Source organism: Apodemus sylvaticus, chromosome 9 (genome assembly GCF_947179515.1).
Source record: "Apodemus sylvaticus chromosome 9, mApoSyl1.1, whole genome shotgun sequence".
NCBI classification, from domain to species: Eukaryota; Metazoa; Chordata; class Mammalia; order Rodentia; family Muridae; genus Apodemus; species Apodemus sylvaticus.
The window spans coordinates 5,370,640-5,386,668 of NC_067480.1; positions in this window are offsets into that span (position 1 = coordinate 5,370,640).

Consider the following 16,029-nt stretch of genomic DNA (forward strand, 5'->3'; position numbering starts at 1 on the left):
ACATGAGTTCCTCTGCCCTCACCTCAGGGTAGGAACTCATCATAAGCTGGGGGGTTATCTAGCCCATCGAACCACAACATTGGAAATCTACAACAGTAATACATCAGCACATAGAAGCAGCCAGTACATATGTGATTGGTCCAGAGCAGGTCCTGTGGGTTCAAGCAAGTTACATAAAGAATCTGTCCAAATGCTATAGTTTGTATGCCTATGAGAAAGCTCTCTGTTCCCAAGCGTGGTCATGTGACCTCATGGGGTGTGTGTCCTGAGACCAGTAGACTGAGGAAGAGAAACCTAGAGCCAGTTTGCTGCTGATCCTGCATGCTATGCAGAAACACTGTAGAAGAGGGGCAGCCCCATCCTGAGAAAACCATGCAGGATACTAGTGGAGAGAAATATTCACAGTGGGGAGCACATTGGGTAATGTTTGTGGTTGTTTGAAAGGAGAAATGGGCAGATTTGCAAAAAGCTTCAGCCAGTGCTTTAATTGATTGGGAAGAAACACAACTGTAAAATTAGTTAAGAATTATAAATCTATACTATCATATAAGGTATTAAAAGACTAAGCATGCTTCTAAGGAGTTTGGGGAAATAGAATATGTCTGTGGTTGTGCATAGGATGGTTATATCATGTTAGGCAAACTTACTACCTTATTATTGTTTTCATTAATTAAACATGACATAAGGAGATGTGATTGTTTGTAGATTGGCAAGGGGTAATCTTGTGACACTTAATCTTGGTTGTTTACTTGACTAGATCTGAAATCAACTAGAGGGTAAGCAAATTGGGCATATTGTGAAAGTTTTTCTCAATTAAGTTATTTAAAGTGCCAAGACTCATGCTAAATTTGGCTGGTAACTTCTGGTGATAGTCCTGACAAAAAGTAAGTCTAAGAAAAGAAAAAACTTTGCTTTTTGCTTCTTTGCCCTTGCAATATGCTGATAAATACATTTACTATGTTGCTGCTGTAGCCGTTACTTCAGTGTTATCAGAACACAGGTTTTTAGATGTCTAATGCTGTCTGAATGTGTATCTCCAGGAAATCCAGGCTTTCAGCTTCATCTTGGGACTGCTAAGGTGCCTAGCCTCACAGTCTAAGCAGCTGCTGAGTTCTCAGCTTCTCCAGAATGAGATTGATATTGTTGAAGTATTCTAAACACACCTTGAATGCCAGTGTAGTGAGTTCCCTTTTAATAGATACTCACGCTATTCTGTTTATCTACATAGCCTGACTAATTCAAGCAGACTTAGTAGACCTGGACATAACTGGAAATCTTCAATCAGGGAGATTTAGCAATAGAAGTGAATGAAGATTCAGAAAACTTTCTTGGAAGATAAGGTCAAACAGAGCCAAATTACAAATTACGAAGACTGGAATAAATGCCAATCCTCCAATACATCATCACACAGCATGTCACAATGTCACAAACTTTCAGATAATGGTGACCTCACCCATTAATCAAAATTGCAGGTGCCAGAAACCAAAATAGCAACCAGGGTGGGCAAAGTCTTGGATGAAGGATCTAAAACAGCTGCCTTAGGACAATTCAATCAGCTGCAAGGTGACACAGAGGAATGATTCTCTAACAGAGGAACTTTGTAGAGGAATTTTAATCTAGCAACATGGCTTCTCTGCCAAGGGATTGAATTCAAAGATATGAACCTGCTGGAATGCAAATATGTCCCTGAATTACAATATGATCTAGCTGGAATGCAGACATGCCCTTAGTGCACATCTTTAATCCCAAACAAAGGTGGGTTCATAGAAGGAAGCAAAGATGTTTGAAAGTAATGTCTAATTGGAGGGCAGTTGAGTGGGTAAAGTTGAGTTGAGTCAGTTGAGAATCAGTGCAATGAGTACAGCACAGTGGAGTTGAATTTGTTCTTGAATTCATGCAGTTCAGTGCAGGTCAGCAGAGATAGATGAAACCAGAGAATAAGGAGCCAGAAGATTAGAAGAAATCACTAGAGTTAGGTTAGAATGAAGCAGAGAATTCAGTGAGAAGCAGAAAGAAGCCAGATTGAATCAGTCAGCTTACAGAGGAGTTTGAGCCAGAACAGCTGAGTTGAACCTGCCAGCCAGAGTCCAGAAAGAACAGGAAAGAGACTTATTCAGCAGTAAGTCTCCAAGGTGAGAATTATGCCAGGCAAATAAAAGCTTCTTTTACAAATTGAAGCATTTAAAAACCAATCAAACAGAGCTTTGAGCTGAATAATGTACTAACCAAAGTTAGAATCAGACAGAAGGCATAAATAACAGAATAGATCAAATCTAGACAAAAGAACAAATAAGGTGTAGCTAACAATAGATCAGGCATGGATAACAGAACAGATAAAAAGTGGATAAGAGAATAAATCAGGTCTGGATAAGAGAATAAATCAAATGGGAGAGAATTAATATGCTCAAAGGCAGGATATTTAAAAGACACAAAAGAAAATGAAAATGGCCCATGGGAATGTTGGGGCACCAATAAAACAGGAAATCTCATGTTATTAGAATTCAAGAGTAACCTATAAATACCATTTAGGAAGCCAGCTTACTCAAGGGACTAATAATGTAAAAGCTTCCAAATACTGAAATGGATACAAAAACTCACATGCATGTTAAAAGTCTACTTCAAGAGTTCAAGACCCAGTCATACTCTCAAAGTCCAAGGTGGAGAAAAGATTCTCTTAGAAACAAGAGGTAAGGGGTAAAGTTAAGCAATGGCCTGAGATCACATTTACTTAAAGGGAAAAACTCCTGCCATGACTCTGAGTGACGGGAACTAGCACAGGAAATAGAACCAAACGCAGCAAATGTGGCAGATGTGGCTACATCCAACCAAGCCAATGGTAAATGCTGTCCCCCAAACCAAGATGGAGGGATCCTGAGGACTGATGCCTGAGGTTTCCCTCTGGCCTCCACATGCATGTATACCTACACACACACAAACACACACAGGAGAGAGAGAGAGAGAGAGAGAGAGAGAGAGAGAGAGAGAGGGTGAATTGGAGGGTATAGATACAGGGGGTTGAAGAACTAAGTAGATTCTTTTCAAAGCAGGATGAACAGCTAGCCTGCCTCCATTCCTCCCTTCCCTCATTCTTTTCCTCCTTTGCTTTCTCTTGTCTTTTCTCTTGTCACCTTGCGCTCCCTGGGCTGCATTATCTGACATGCCAACAGTTCTTCAGAATGCACAGAAATACAGAAATACAGTAATGTCCATTCCCCTGTTGCAGCACTGCATCATTGACTATTATTGATAGGAGATAAAAACACCAAATAGCTCAATCTGATTTATTTTTATGTGTGAGAAAAAAGACTCCATTTTATTTTACTTTAGACTGTTAAAAAGAAAGAGCATTAAATGATGATGATCCCTCTTATACCTTACCTAGTCCTGGAAGAGCCTGAAAGTGGCTACAAACCGGGTCAGTAGATGACAGTAGAACAATAGGTAGAGAGAGAGTAGTCATAGATATGACTCTGTATGTTATATGTTTCTTTGTCTACACTGCTATTTGATCCTGATATTCATACATACCTGAACCAGTGTGCCCTTGACATAAGTTGGTATTAGAGAGAGCATATGACAGTAACAAGAGGGCTGACCTAAGTGCACAGAGGGTTTTGACTTGAATAACCCTGGGAAAACTTATTTCATTCCCTAGGGCAGCTCCTGCCTCCAACTTCCTGTCCTGTCTGAGTTTCTATCCTGAATTCCTCCAGGACTACAATGTGAAAGTATAAGCCAATTAAACTCTTTCCTCTCACTCCCTAAATATTCATAAATACTTCTGTAATGTCTTCGAGGAAGAACTCACTGTGCTTTGAGAAATCCCATTCCATTCTCTCTTGAGTGTTGTTAGGTTTAGCTTTGCTGGATAAAATTCTGATCAGACTGTCTCTTGATTGAATTTCTCCTTCAAGAAGAGCAGAACTGAGAGCCTCCATCCCTCCAGATATCTGTCATTACTGTAATTTTGTTTTGTGTTTCTTTTACATAAAAATAGAGTAGACTGTATTTTTCTGAACTTAAGGATCTTTTTCTAATTACTGACCTGTGCTTCAGAACCATAAGAAAATAAGTATCCTTTTAAACTATCTACATTATTTCATGTGCATGAGTCTTTTTTTCTGCATGTCTATAAGTGCACTGTGAGTGTGTGTGTGTGTGTGTGTGTGTGTGTGTGTGTGTGTACACACGTGTACGCACGCACGTGCCCAGAGCCCCCACAAGCCAGAAGTTGCTGCTGGATCCTCTGGAACTGGAGTTGGAAATGGTAGTGAGCTGTCTGGTGAGTGCTAGGAAACAAAACCAGGTCTTCTGGAAAATCAGCAAGTGCCCTTAATTGCTGAATCACATCTCTTTACCTGACATAAAGTGAGTGAGTCTGTGGTGAACTTTAAAGTGCTTTGGAAGCTAATATCTCTGTGAACTGATTCTGAAAGGTAACATCATTTCAAAGGCCATGTAGGCATGGGGATGCTAAGTAACATGTTCCGTTTTCAGGCTGTAATTTGACTGAGATCATGAAAATATTAACTCCAAATGTTTTTTTTCTTTTCTTTTGTTTTTATTTTTTGTTTTTTTATTCGATATATTTTTTATTTACATTTCAAATGATTTCCCTTTTCTAGCCCCCCACTCCCCGAAAGTCCCGTAAGCCCCCTTCTTTCCCCCTGTCCTCCCACCACCCCTTCCCACTTCCCCATTCTGGTTTTGCCCTACACTGCTTCACTGAGTCTTTCCAGAACAAGGGGCCACTCCTCCTTTCTTCTTGTACCTCATTTGATGTGTGGATTATGTTTTGGGTATTCCAGTTTTCTAGGTTAATATCCACTTATTAGTGAGTGCATACCATGATTCGCCTTTTGAGTCTGGGTTACCTCACTTAGTATGATGTTCTCTAGCTCCATCCATTTGCCTAAGAATTTCATGAATTCATTGTTTCTAATGGCTGAATAGTACTCCATTGTGTAGATATACCACATTTTTTGCATCCACTCTTCTGTTGAGGGATACCTGGGTTCTTTCCAGCATCTGGCAATTATAAATAGGGCTGCTATGAACATAGTGGAGCATGTATCCTTATTACATGGTGGGGAATCCTCTGGGTATATGCCCAGGAGTGGTATAGCAGGATCTTCTGGAAGTGAGGTGCCCAGTTTTCTGAGGAACTGCCAGACTGATTTCCAGAGTGGTTGTACCAATTTGCAACCCCACCAGCAGTGGAGGAGTGTTCCTCTTTCTCCGCACCCTCTCCAACACCTGCTGTCTCCTGAATTTTTAATCTTAGCCATTCTGACTGGTGTAAGGTGAAATATCAGGGTTGTTTTGATTTGCATTTCCCTAATGACTAATGAAGTTGAGCATTTTTTAAGATGCTTCTCTGCCATCCGAAGTTCTTCAGGTGAGAATTCTTTAATTCTGTACCACATTTTTTAATAGGGTTGTTTGGTTTTCTGGAGTCGAACTTCTTGAGTTCTTTATATATATTGCATATTAGCCCTCTATCTGATGTAGGATTGGTGAAGATTTTTGGTTGCCGATTTGTCCTCTTGATGGTGTCCTTTGCCTTACAGAAACTCTGTAATTTTATGAGGTCCCATTTGTCAATTCTTGATCTTAGAGCATAAGCTATTGGTGTTCTGTTCAGAAACTTTCTCCCTGTACCAATGTTCTCAAGGGTCTTCCCCAGTTTCTTTTCTATTAGCTTCAGAGTGTCTGGCTTTATGTGGAGGTCCTTGATTCATTTAGATTTGAGACTGGTACAGGGAGACAAGGATGGATCAATTCGAATTCTTCTGCATGCTGACCTCCAGTTGAACCAGCACCATTTGTTGAAAAGCCTATCTTTTTTCCATTGGATGTTTTTAGCCTCTTTGTTGAGGATCAAGTGGCCATAGGTGTGTGGGTTCATTTCTGGACCTTCAGTCCTGTTCCATTGATCCTCCTGCCTGTCACTGTACCAATACCATGCAGTTTTAAACACTATTGCTCTGTAGTATTGCTTGAGGTCAGGGATACTGATTCCCCCAGAATTTCTTTTGTTGCTGAGAACAGTTTTAGCTATCCTGGGTTTTTTGTTATTCCAGATGAATTTGATAATTGCTCTTTCTAACTCTGTGAAGAATTGAGTTGGGATTTTGATGGGTATTGCATTGAATATGTATATTGCTTTTGGCAAAATGGCCATTTTAACTATATTGATTCTACCGATCCATGAGCATGGGAGGTTTTCCCATTTTTTGAGGTATTCTTCCATTTCCTTCTTCACAGTCTTGAAGTTCTTGTCATACAGATCTTTCACATGTTTGGTAAGAGTCACCCCAAGATACTTTATACTGTTTGTGGCTATTGGGAAGGGGGTCATTTCCCTAATTTCTTTCTCAGCCTGCTTATCCTTTTAGTATAGGAAGGCCACTGATTTGCTTGAGTTGATTTTATAACCTGCCACTTTGCTGAAGTTGTTTATCAGCTGTAGGAGTTCTCTAGTGGAGTTTTTTGGGTCACATAGGTAGACTATCATGTCATCTGCAAATAATGATAGTTTGACTTCTTCCTTTCCAATTTGTATCCCTTTGACCTCCTTATATTGTCGAATTGCCCGAGCTATCACCTCAAGTACAATATTGAAAAGATAAGGAGAAAGTGGGCAACCCTGTCTAGTCCCTGATTTTAGTGGGATTGCTTCAAGTTTCTCTCCATTTAGTTTGATGCTGGCTACCAGTTTGCTGTATATTGCTTTTACTATGTTTAGGTATGGGCCTTGAATTCCTGTTCTTTCCAAGACTTTAAGCATGAAAGGATGCTGAATTTTGTCAAATGCTTTTTCAGCATCCAATGAAATGACCATGTGGTTTTTTTCTTTGAGTTTGTTTATGTAGTGGATTGCATTGATGGATTTCCGTATATTGAACCAACCCTGCATTCCCGGGATAAAGCCTACTTGATCATGGTGGATGATCATTTTGATGTGTTCTTGGATTCGGTTGGCAAGAATTTTATTGAGTATTTTTGCATCGATGTTCATAAGGGAAATTGGTCTGAAGTTCTCTTTCTTTGTTGGATCTTTGTGTGGTTTTGGTATCAGTGTAATTGTGGCTTCATAGAAGGAATTGGGTAGGGTTCCTTCTGCTTCTATTTTGTGGAATAGTTTGAAGATTATTGGTGTTAACTCTTCTTTGAAGGTCTGATAGAATTCTGCACTGAAACCATCTGGTCCTGTGCTTTTTTTTGGCTAGAAGACTTTCTATGACCCCTTCTATTTCTTTAGGTGTTATGGGACTGTTTAGATGATCTATTTGGTCCTGATTTAATTTTGGTATTTGGTATCTGTCAAGGAAATTGTCCATTTCCTCCAGATTCTCCAATTGTGTTGAGTACAGGCTCTTGTAGTAGGATCTGATGATTTTTTGGATTTCCTCAGTTTCCGTTGTTATATCTCCCTTTTCATTTCCAAGTTTGTTAATTTGGATACTTTCTCTGTGCCCTTTGGTCAGTCTGGCTAAGGGTTTATCTATCTTGTTGATTTTCTCAAAGAACCAGCTCCTGGTTTAGTTGATTCTTTGTATGGTTCTCTTTGTTTCTACTTGATTGATTTTGGCCCTGAGTTTGATGATTTCCTGCCTTCTACTCCTCCTGGGTGAAATAGCTTCTTTTTGTTCCAGGGCTTTCAGGTGTGTCATTAAGCTGGTAATGTATGCTCTCTCCATTTTCTTTTTGGAGGCACTCAGGGCTATGAGTTTTCCTCTTAGCACTGCTTTTATTGTGTCCCATAGATTTGGGTATGTTGTGTCTTCATTTTCATTGTGTTCTAAAAAGTCTTTAATTTCTTTCTTTATTTCTTCCTTGACCAAGGTATCATTGAGTAGAATATTTTTCAGTTTCCACGTGTATGTGGGTTTTCTGTTGTTTTTGTTGCTATTGAAGACCACTTTTACTCCATAGTGATCTGATAGGAGGCATGGGATTAGTTCGATCTTCTTATATTTGTTGAGGTCTGTCTTGTGACCAATTATATGGTCGATTTTGGAGAAGGTACCATGAGGTGCTGAGAAAAAGGTATATTCTTTTGCTTTAGGATAGAATGTTCTATATATATCTGTTAAATCTAATTGGTCCAAAGCTTCAATTAGTTTCATTGTGTCCCTGTTTAGTTTCTGTTTTCCTGATCGGTCCATTGAGGAAAGTGCAGTGTTGAAGTCACCCACAATTATTGTGTTAGGTGCAATGTGTGCTTTGAGCTTTAATAAAGATTCTTTTAAGAAAGAGGGTGCCCTTGCATTTGGAGCATAGATGTTCAGGATTGAGAGTTCTTCTTGTTGTATTTTTCCTTTGACCAGCAAGAAGTGTCCCTCAGAGTCTCTTTTGATGACTTTGGGTTGAAAGTCAATTTTATCTGATATTAAAATGGCTACTCCAGCTTGTTTCCTGAGACCATTTGCTTGTAAAATTGTCTTCCAGCCTTTTACTCTAAGGTAGTGTTTGTCTTTCACATTTAGGTGTGCTTCCTGTAAGCAGCAAAATGTAGGGTCCTGTTTACGTATCCAGTCAGTTAGTCTATGTCTTTTTATTGGGGCATTGAGTCCATTGATGTTAAGAGATATTAAGGAATAGTGATTGTTACTTCCTGTCATTTTTGATGTTATTTTTTAAATTTGATTGGTTAACTTCTTTTGAGTTTGATGAAAGGTTACTATCTTGCTTTTTCCAAGGTGAAGTTTCCCTCCTTGTATTGGTGTTTTCCTCCTATTATCCTTTTTAGGGCTGGGTTTGTGGATAGATATTGGGTAAACTTGGTTTTGTCATGAAATATCTTAGTTTCTCCATCTATGGTGATTGAGAGTTTTGCTGGATAAAGTTTTGGTTGGCATTTGTGTTCTCTTAGAGTCTGCATGAGATCTGCCCAGGACCTTCTAGCCTTCATAGTCTCAGGTGAAAAGTCTGCTGTGATTCTGATAGGTCTTCCTTTATATGTTACTTGGCCTTTTTCTCTTACTGCCTTTAATATTCTTTCTTTGTTTAGTACATTTGGGGTTTTGATTTTTATGTGACGGGAAGTATTTCTGTTCTGGTCCAGTCTGTTTGGAGTTCTGTAGGCTTCTTGTATATTCATGGGCATCTCTCTCTTTGGGTTAGGGAAGTTTTCTTCCATAATTTTATTGAAGATATTTGCTGGCCCTTTAAGTTGTAAATCTTCACTCTCATCTATGCCTATAATCCTTAGGTTTGGTCTTCTCATTGTGTCCAGGATTTCCTGGATATTTTGGGTTACAAGCTTTTTGCATTTTGCATTTTCTTTAACTGTTGAGTCCATGGTTTCTATGGTATCTTCAGCATCTGAGATTCTTTCTTCTATCTCTTGTATTCTGTTGTTGATATTTGCATCTATGTCCCCTGATTTCTTCCCAAGGCTTTCTATCTCCAAAGTTGTCTCCCTTTGAGTTTTCTTAGTTGTTTCTACTTCTGATTTTAGATCCTGGATGGTTTTGCTTAGCTCCTTCACTTGCTTGTTTGTGCTTTCCTGTAATTCCTTAAGAGATTTTTGCGTTTCCTCTTTCATGACCTCAGCCTGTTGACCAAAGTTCTCCTATATTTCTTTAAGTGTTTTTTGTGTTTCCTCATTATTGGCTTTTGTATGCTCCTGGATTTCTTTCAATGATTTTTGTGTTTCCCTTGCAAGGGCTTCTAACTTTTGATCCATTTTCTCCTGAATTTCTTTAAGTATGTCCTTCATGTGTTCCTGTACCAGCATCATGACCAGTGATTTTAAATCCAAACTTGTTCTACTGGTGTGATGGGGTATCCAGGACATGCTGGTAAAGGAGAATTGGGTTCAGATGTTGCCGTATTGCCTTGATTTCTGTTAGTGACGTTCCTGCGTTTGCCTTTTGCCATCTAGTTCTCACTGGTGTTAGTTGGTCTTGTCAATGCTGGACTCACCAGTGCAAGCTGCCCCTTCCCAGGTAGCCTCTGGTGCACAGCTTACCTCCTGCACTGCCTGGAGACAGGGTGATGTTGCCCAGGCTGTTCAGATCTAGATCCGGAAGTGAGAGATCTGAGGGCTCCCGCCAGAGGCCTCAGGACTGGAACCTAAGTTCCATGCCACAGGAGCAAGCTGTGCTGTGAGCTCCCGGACTGCCTCTGGGTGCACACCAGGTCTCCCGCACTTCCTGGAGACCGAGTGCTGTGGCCCAGGCTGTTCAGATGCCAAAGCAGGCACCTGAAGGCTCCCGCTGGGGCTCGATGGATTCACCAGAGCACATTGACTTCTCCCTGCTGGCCACCCAGAAGCCCCTCTTGCCTCTTGCAGGACCTGGAGATGTGGTGTTGCCGCCCAGGCTGATCTGGATCCGGAAGCGGAGAGATCTGAGGGCTCCTGCCAGAGGCCTCAGGACTGGAACCTAAGCTCTGTCTTAACTCCAATTGTTAATCATGGCTTTCCCAGAGATCAAACCCAGAGACAAAAACAGGCGAGGCAAGCTCTCTACCATTCAACTACATTCCAGCCATGAAGAGAAAAATCTTCCAAATTTGTATTTTGAAAAACAATAATTGAACTTCAAGATAGATGAAAGACATTGTCTTTGTCCATATGTTGAGCAAAACACAATGTCCAGGGCAACAGAGGACACAGCAAATGCAGCCATTATTAAGCCAAATGGCTTTTAAGGTTTAATTCTCATAACATGTCATCCAGAGCCCCTACCTGTGAGGTACATTATATAATTGAAAATATGGTCAACACGTCGAGATATACATCTCAATGTATCTGCCCTCTACAGAGCAAAAGTCCTTAGATTTCTTTAAGGTTATTTTACAAACCACTAACTAGTTCCTGTAATGTGTGCTGCATGTGAATAGAACATTTGAGTTTGGCATTCAAAGGACTACAACATCCAAACTCTGCTGCACCTGTCTCCTGTAATGCCAAGAACCCTATAGCAAGAACACCTATCCATGGAGTTCAGTTTATAAAAGAATATCTTTAACAACAACAAAATGAATCTGCAAAATGAAATAATTCATTTGAAACAAAAAAATAACTGTAGCATATCAGTATGGACTGAGGGGAAGAGAAATATACAGGACTACTGTTTGTATCACTTCCTGTTGACAGTTTTTAGGAGTTATTTTATTTTTAATTAGGTGTGTGTGTGTGTGTCAAGTAAAGATAAACAACTATCTTCACAAACATTGAGTTATTCATTTAGTTTATGTCTGGTTATAATTTATCATGCTAAATAATATATATTCATGGTCTGCTTTTAGCCTATCACACACAGATTATTCTACTATTCATTATAAATTTACACAAATAAACAAATTATTACTGATTATTAGAAGATTTATAACTATGGGATAAATAGACTGCTCAGTGTTATAAACACTTGCTGCTAAGGCACAGAATTTGGGTTCATTTCCCAAAACCCCTCAGGGAATAGGACAACTCACAACCTCCTGTAACCCCAGTTCCAGGTAATCCAAGACCGTCTCTAGCTCCGACAGGTTCCTGCATGCAAATGGCGCATATACAGATAAGCAGGCACACATACATAGCACATAAAATAAAAGTAAATAAGTACTTGAAGCTGGAGAGATATTTCATTGCTTTGGAAACATGACCTTGAGAGGATCTGAACTCAGTTTCCAGCACCCACACTGGATAGATCATAGCTTCCTGTAGTTCCAATGTCAGAGGAAGCAGACACCCCTAGTCTCCGTGGACACTTGAACTCACATGGTGCACACACATGCATGCACACATGCACACGTACAAATAAAAATACTAAAAACTTTACCAAACACTCTGCAATGAACAGGTGACAAGGATCCTTAGAGGACTCATCACCCAAAAGAATAATGAGTACAATATTGGCATAGCTGTGTTGATATGGCTGTGCTGATTTGGCTGTGTTGACATCACCAGGATATGGCCGTGTGGATATGGCCACGTGGATATGGCTATGTGGACATGGGTGTGTTTACATGTGTGCATTGACATGGCTGTGTGGACATGGTTGTATGGACATGCTGTGTTGACATGACTATATGGACATGGCTGTGTTGACATGGCTGTGTGGATATGGCTATGTTTGACATAGTACAATATGCACATAAGAAGTAAAATCAATAGAACAGAATGGGTGAGTTAGGTTTATATTTCTGGGGGCAAGAAGCACAATGGTTAAGTGTTAAGACTATGGAGTGAACCTGTTTGGGTTGAAGCTCTGCCTCCACAGGGTATGTACCACCTGAATGTAGAAACACCATCTCATATCTCCTTGATTTATTTTCTTCTCTTGGTGGGGGCTAGAAATGTTGCTTGTTTGTGTAGCTTGGGATAAGGAGTAATAACGAGTGTCACCTGAAGGTCTCCTTGTGGCCTGGAATTACAGCTTGGGGGCACGAGCATGCCTAGCTGAGTTCAGCCTCCAAGTTCTGGGCAAGAAAAGTGTTCAGTGACCCATGGGCAAAGACTTGATTCCCCATTGTGTTTCTGCCACCGGTGGCAGGAACCTTCTAAACTGTGGTTTATGGGTATTCCCCGATCACTCACAGGGAAAGGGCAGATTCCCAGCTGGTCATCCCTTCTCTCTTTTTGCCTCCCTCCTTGACATATGATCGTTCACTCTGATATGTGATTGTCCAGGGTGAACTGCTCTTACAAGAGGCCCATGTGGAGAGCCTCATTGGGGTGCCATGCTGCCGGGCAATAGCCTGACATTGACCAAGGACGAGGGTTCAAGCAGGAATCTGACATTAGGGCACAATAGGTTAAGGCAGGAATTTTTGGTGGAAAGAGAGAAACAAGCTGCAGGCAAGATTCTGGGCTTGGACAAGGAAGTAGGCTCAGGTGACTTTGTTTATGGCCCTGACAATTTTGTGTTTACTGTCTGGCTTGTTCCTTATTGTACTACTATTGACCTTCTTTCCTGCATGTAATTAAATCGGTATAAAAATGGATTGAGAATTATTAAACCATAACCTAACTCACCCACTCTGTTCTATTGTTTTTACTTCTTATGTGCAGTCTCAGAACCGACTGGGGTCATGCTGCAGTTTTGTCTAATTGTCTCTTTCTTTTCAATCCTCACTCCTATGCTGGTAAACCTGTTGGCTGACAGAGTGGGGTTGGTCAGGCCCAAATCAACAGGCTGCCTGACTTTGAACTCAATGGTCTAGAAGCATCTCCCAAAGCAAACTTCTCTCTGCTTCCTACTTTTTCTGGATCCTGATATGATAATGAGATGCTGACAAATACACATTATCAACTCAACCTGACACCTCATTTTAGAAAAAAATTCACTCAGGAAATATTTGCTATTGTTCCTATAATAATTGTCTCAGAAAAAGCACCATTCTTAACATGTTAATTTTTCTGTGACAAATGCAACAAAATTAATATTTTTATAATTTTTTTCTGCCCAAACAATGTTATCAAGGCAATGCAGGCAAAGAGAAAGGAGCATTGTAAAGCCACAAGAGCACTAATGCTGGGAGGAAGGATTCATGGGGATGTGTGTACCATGTAACTATGACTGCAGTCGTCTAAAGCTTAGAGTCGAGGGATCTATGTGGGCAAACTCACAGGAACATGTGGAGCTCAGAGGATGATGGGTAAGTACCTGTGTGAGGTGAAAATTAAGGTCCTATGGTCACTTTCTCCTGTGGCTGAAGGGTACACTGTTCAGAATAATGCACCTAGGACATAATTTCCTATGAGGTTTTCAAACTTAACCACAGAACCTGTCTTCATGTGAAAGTCATATATGAGAAGTCTATAAACCAGATAAAGGGCAGAGCTGTTCTGCCTGAAGCTATTTCTCTCCTTGTGGTCTCACTGTCCTTCATCCACTGTGCCTAGAAATGAATGTTGTAGGGGAAAAAAAAAAACCTCTCTGCACTTGGCATCCATGTGCCTTCAAAGGCTCATGTTCTTATTCTTGTTTCTAACAGGATCTCCAGGAGCTAATGAGCATGGTGTTCTGTCCCTCTCTCTTGTTCTCCTCCTCTTCTTCTTCCTCTTCCTTCTACTACTGCTTCCTACTACTACTGCTAATCCGGACTATCTCTTCTCACTAGTTCTTTTAGCTCAGCTTACAGCAGACAGACATGGGACCTTCCCCAGTGCCCTGCCCCGCCTCTGCTGAGCTCAAAGGCACTCGCTGCTCACTCGAGTGAGTGGGGATGGAATAGAACAGGATGGAATGGAGAAACGCTCAAGCTCTTTAGTTGAGAAATCATCTCTGTCTTTTGTACATGTTAAAAGATATCTTGATTTATTTCTATTTTCCTATTATGCTGCTATCATTCTAACTAGGCAGTTCCCCAAACATGTATCCAGGAAGTGGAAGAAGAGAGGAAGAGGGACTAAGAGGGATACACACACACACACACACACACACACACACACACACACACACACGGATGTGTGTGAGAGAGAATGTGTGTCTGTGTATGAGAGAGTGTGCATGTGTCTCTGTGTGTGTGTGTGTGTGTGTGTGTCCGTGAGACAGACAGACAGACAGACAGACAGACAGACAGACAGACAGAGAAAGGAGGAGAATAGAAATATGAGGGAATACTTCAACTGTTTAATGGACTCACAGGGAACACAGAATATACCGTAAGAGCCACCATATTCAAGTCTTTGGTGGTATGATACTTCAACCATATAGAACTTATACTTCTTTCTCTGGATGTCCTAAATGCCCACATGTCCGCATCACACCTATCCCAGGAGACTATATACAACCCTCTGCCTCCGCCAACACTTCCACTTGAAGATGTTTCTTTGTTCTTAGGCACTTTCTGTGAGGAGGCTGGCCACTAGTCAAGATTCTTTGTATACTTGAAAACACTCGAATGACCATTCTGCCCACTTCTCCCTGGATCATTGATTGCCGGGGCTTGGCTGATGGAGTGGCTACTAGAGAGACAGAAGCCAAGTTTAAATCACCCCTCTGTTCTTTCCCATCCTGGCAGATTTGAGCAAGTGGCTCCATGCTGTGTCATAATCACTGCACAGTGGGGAGTGATGGGGAGGGTGTGTGAGTTAATGCGGGAGGGACATGCAGAATAGTGGCTTACCCGAACTATTCATCAGAAATCCTACTTTTCCCCCATTGATATTGCTGTTACCATTCCTTCTATTACTTATCAAGCATGATGTAATCAAAATAAGCTTAAAATATAGTAAGCTACTAGAGTACCAAGCTCTGCTGGGGAGAGAAACAGAAAAATGTAGATATAAAAACGTGTGTAGGGGACTTAAAGATTCTTCTGTGTTTCGTTAACTAAGTCGAGACTTTTGTTATCAAGTCTGGCACCTAGTTCTGGCTAGAATTTTTTCTTCAGGCAGATGGATCCAAGGTGACCTCTCACTGCTCACACATCCTCTCTGTCATCAAGCAACTTTTATTAAACTTCTTAAATGACTAAGTGTCTTCCTGAAAAACTTCCTGAGACAGAGCTTTCTCCTTGGGACAGCACTTTCCAAGAAGTTTGGGGGAAGTCTACAATAGTGAAAGCAAACATCCCAGCCTGCATCCACCAGGGTCAAAGGCACTAACACCTTCTGTAAATGACAAGTATTTCCACAGATGCTCAGGGCACAGCCTTCCCAGACTCACTGTTCACAAGAAGCTTGTGAACATGCCACATGACCATCGATCGGAACAGAGATGGCTGCAGACAGCAAGAACTAAAGACTGAACGCTGATTGTTTATCACAGACCTGAAGTTGATCATTGAGTACCTTTGAAACTTCAGCTTCACAAGCAAGATGTCAAGACTGTCGCTTTGCTTTGCTGTCTTCTAGTGTGGCTTCAGAGGAGTATGACAGGTGGCTGAGATAGGACATCTTGAATGAGTCAGAGGTCCCTTGGAGCTCCTTACATCAAAGGGTCCTTGCCTTAGCACAGTGGCTTTCAACCTGTGGGTTAAACCACTGGACATATTTCCAATGGTCTTAGAAACTGAGACTCCAATACATGGAAAAATTATAGTTATGAAGTAGCAACTAATATATATTTA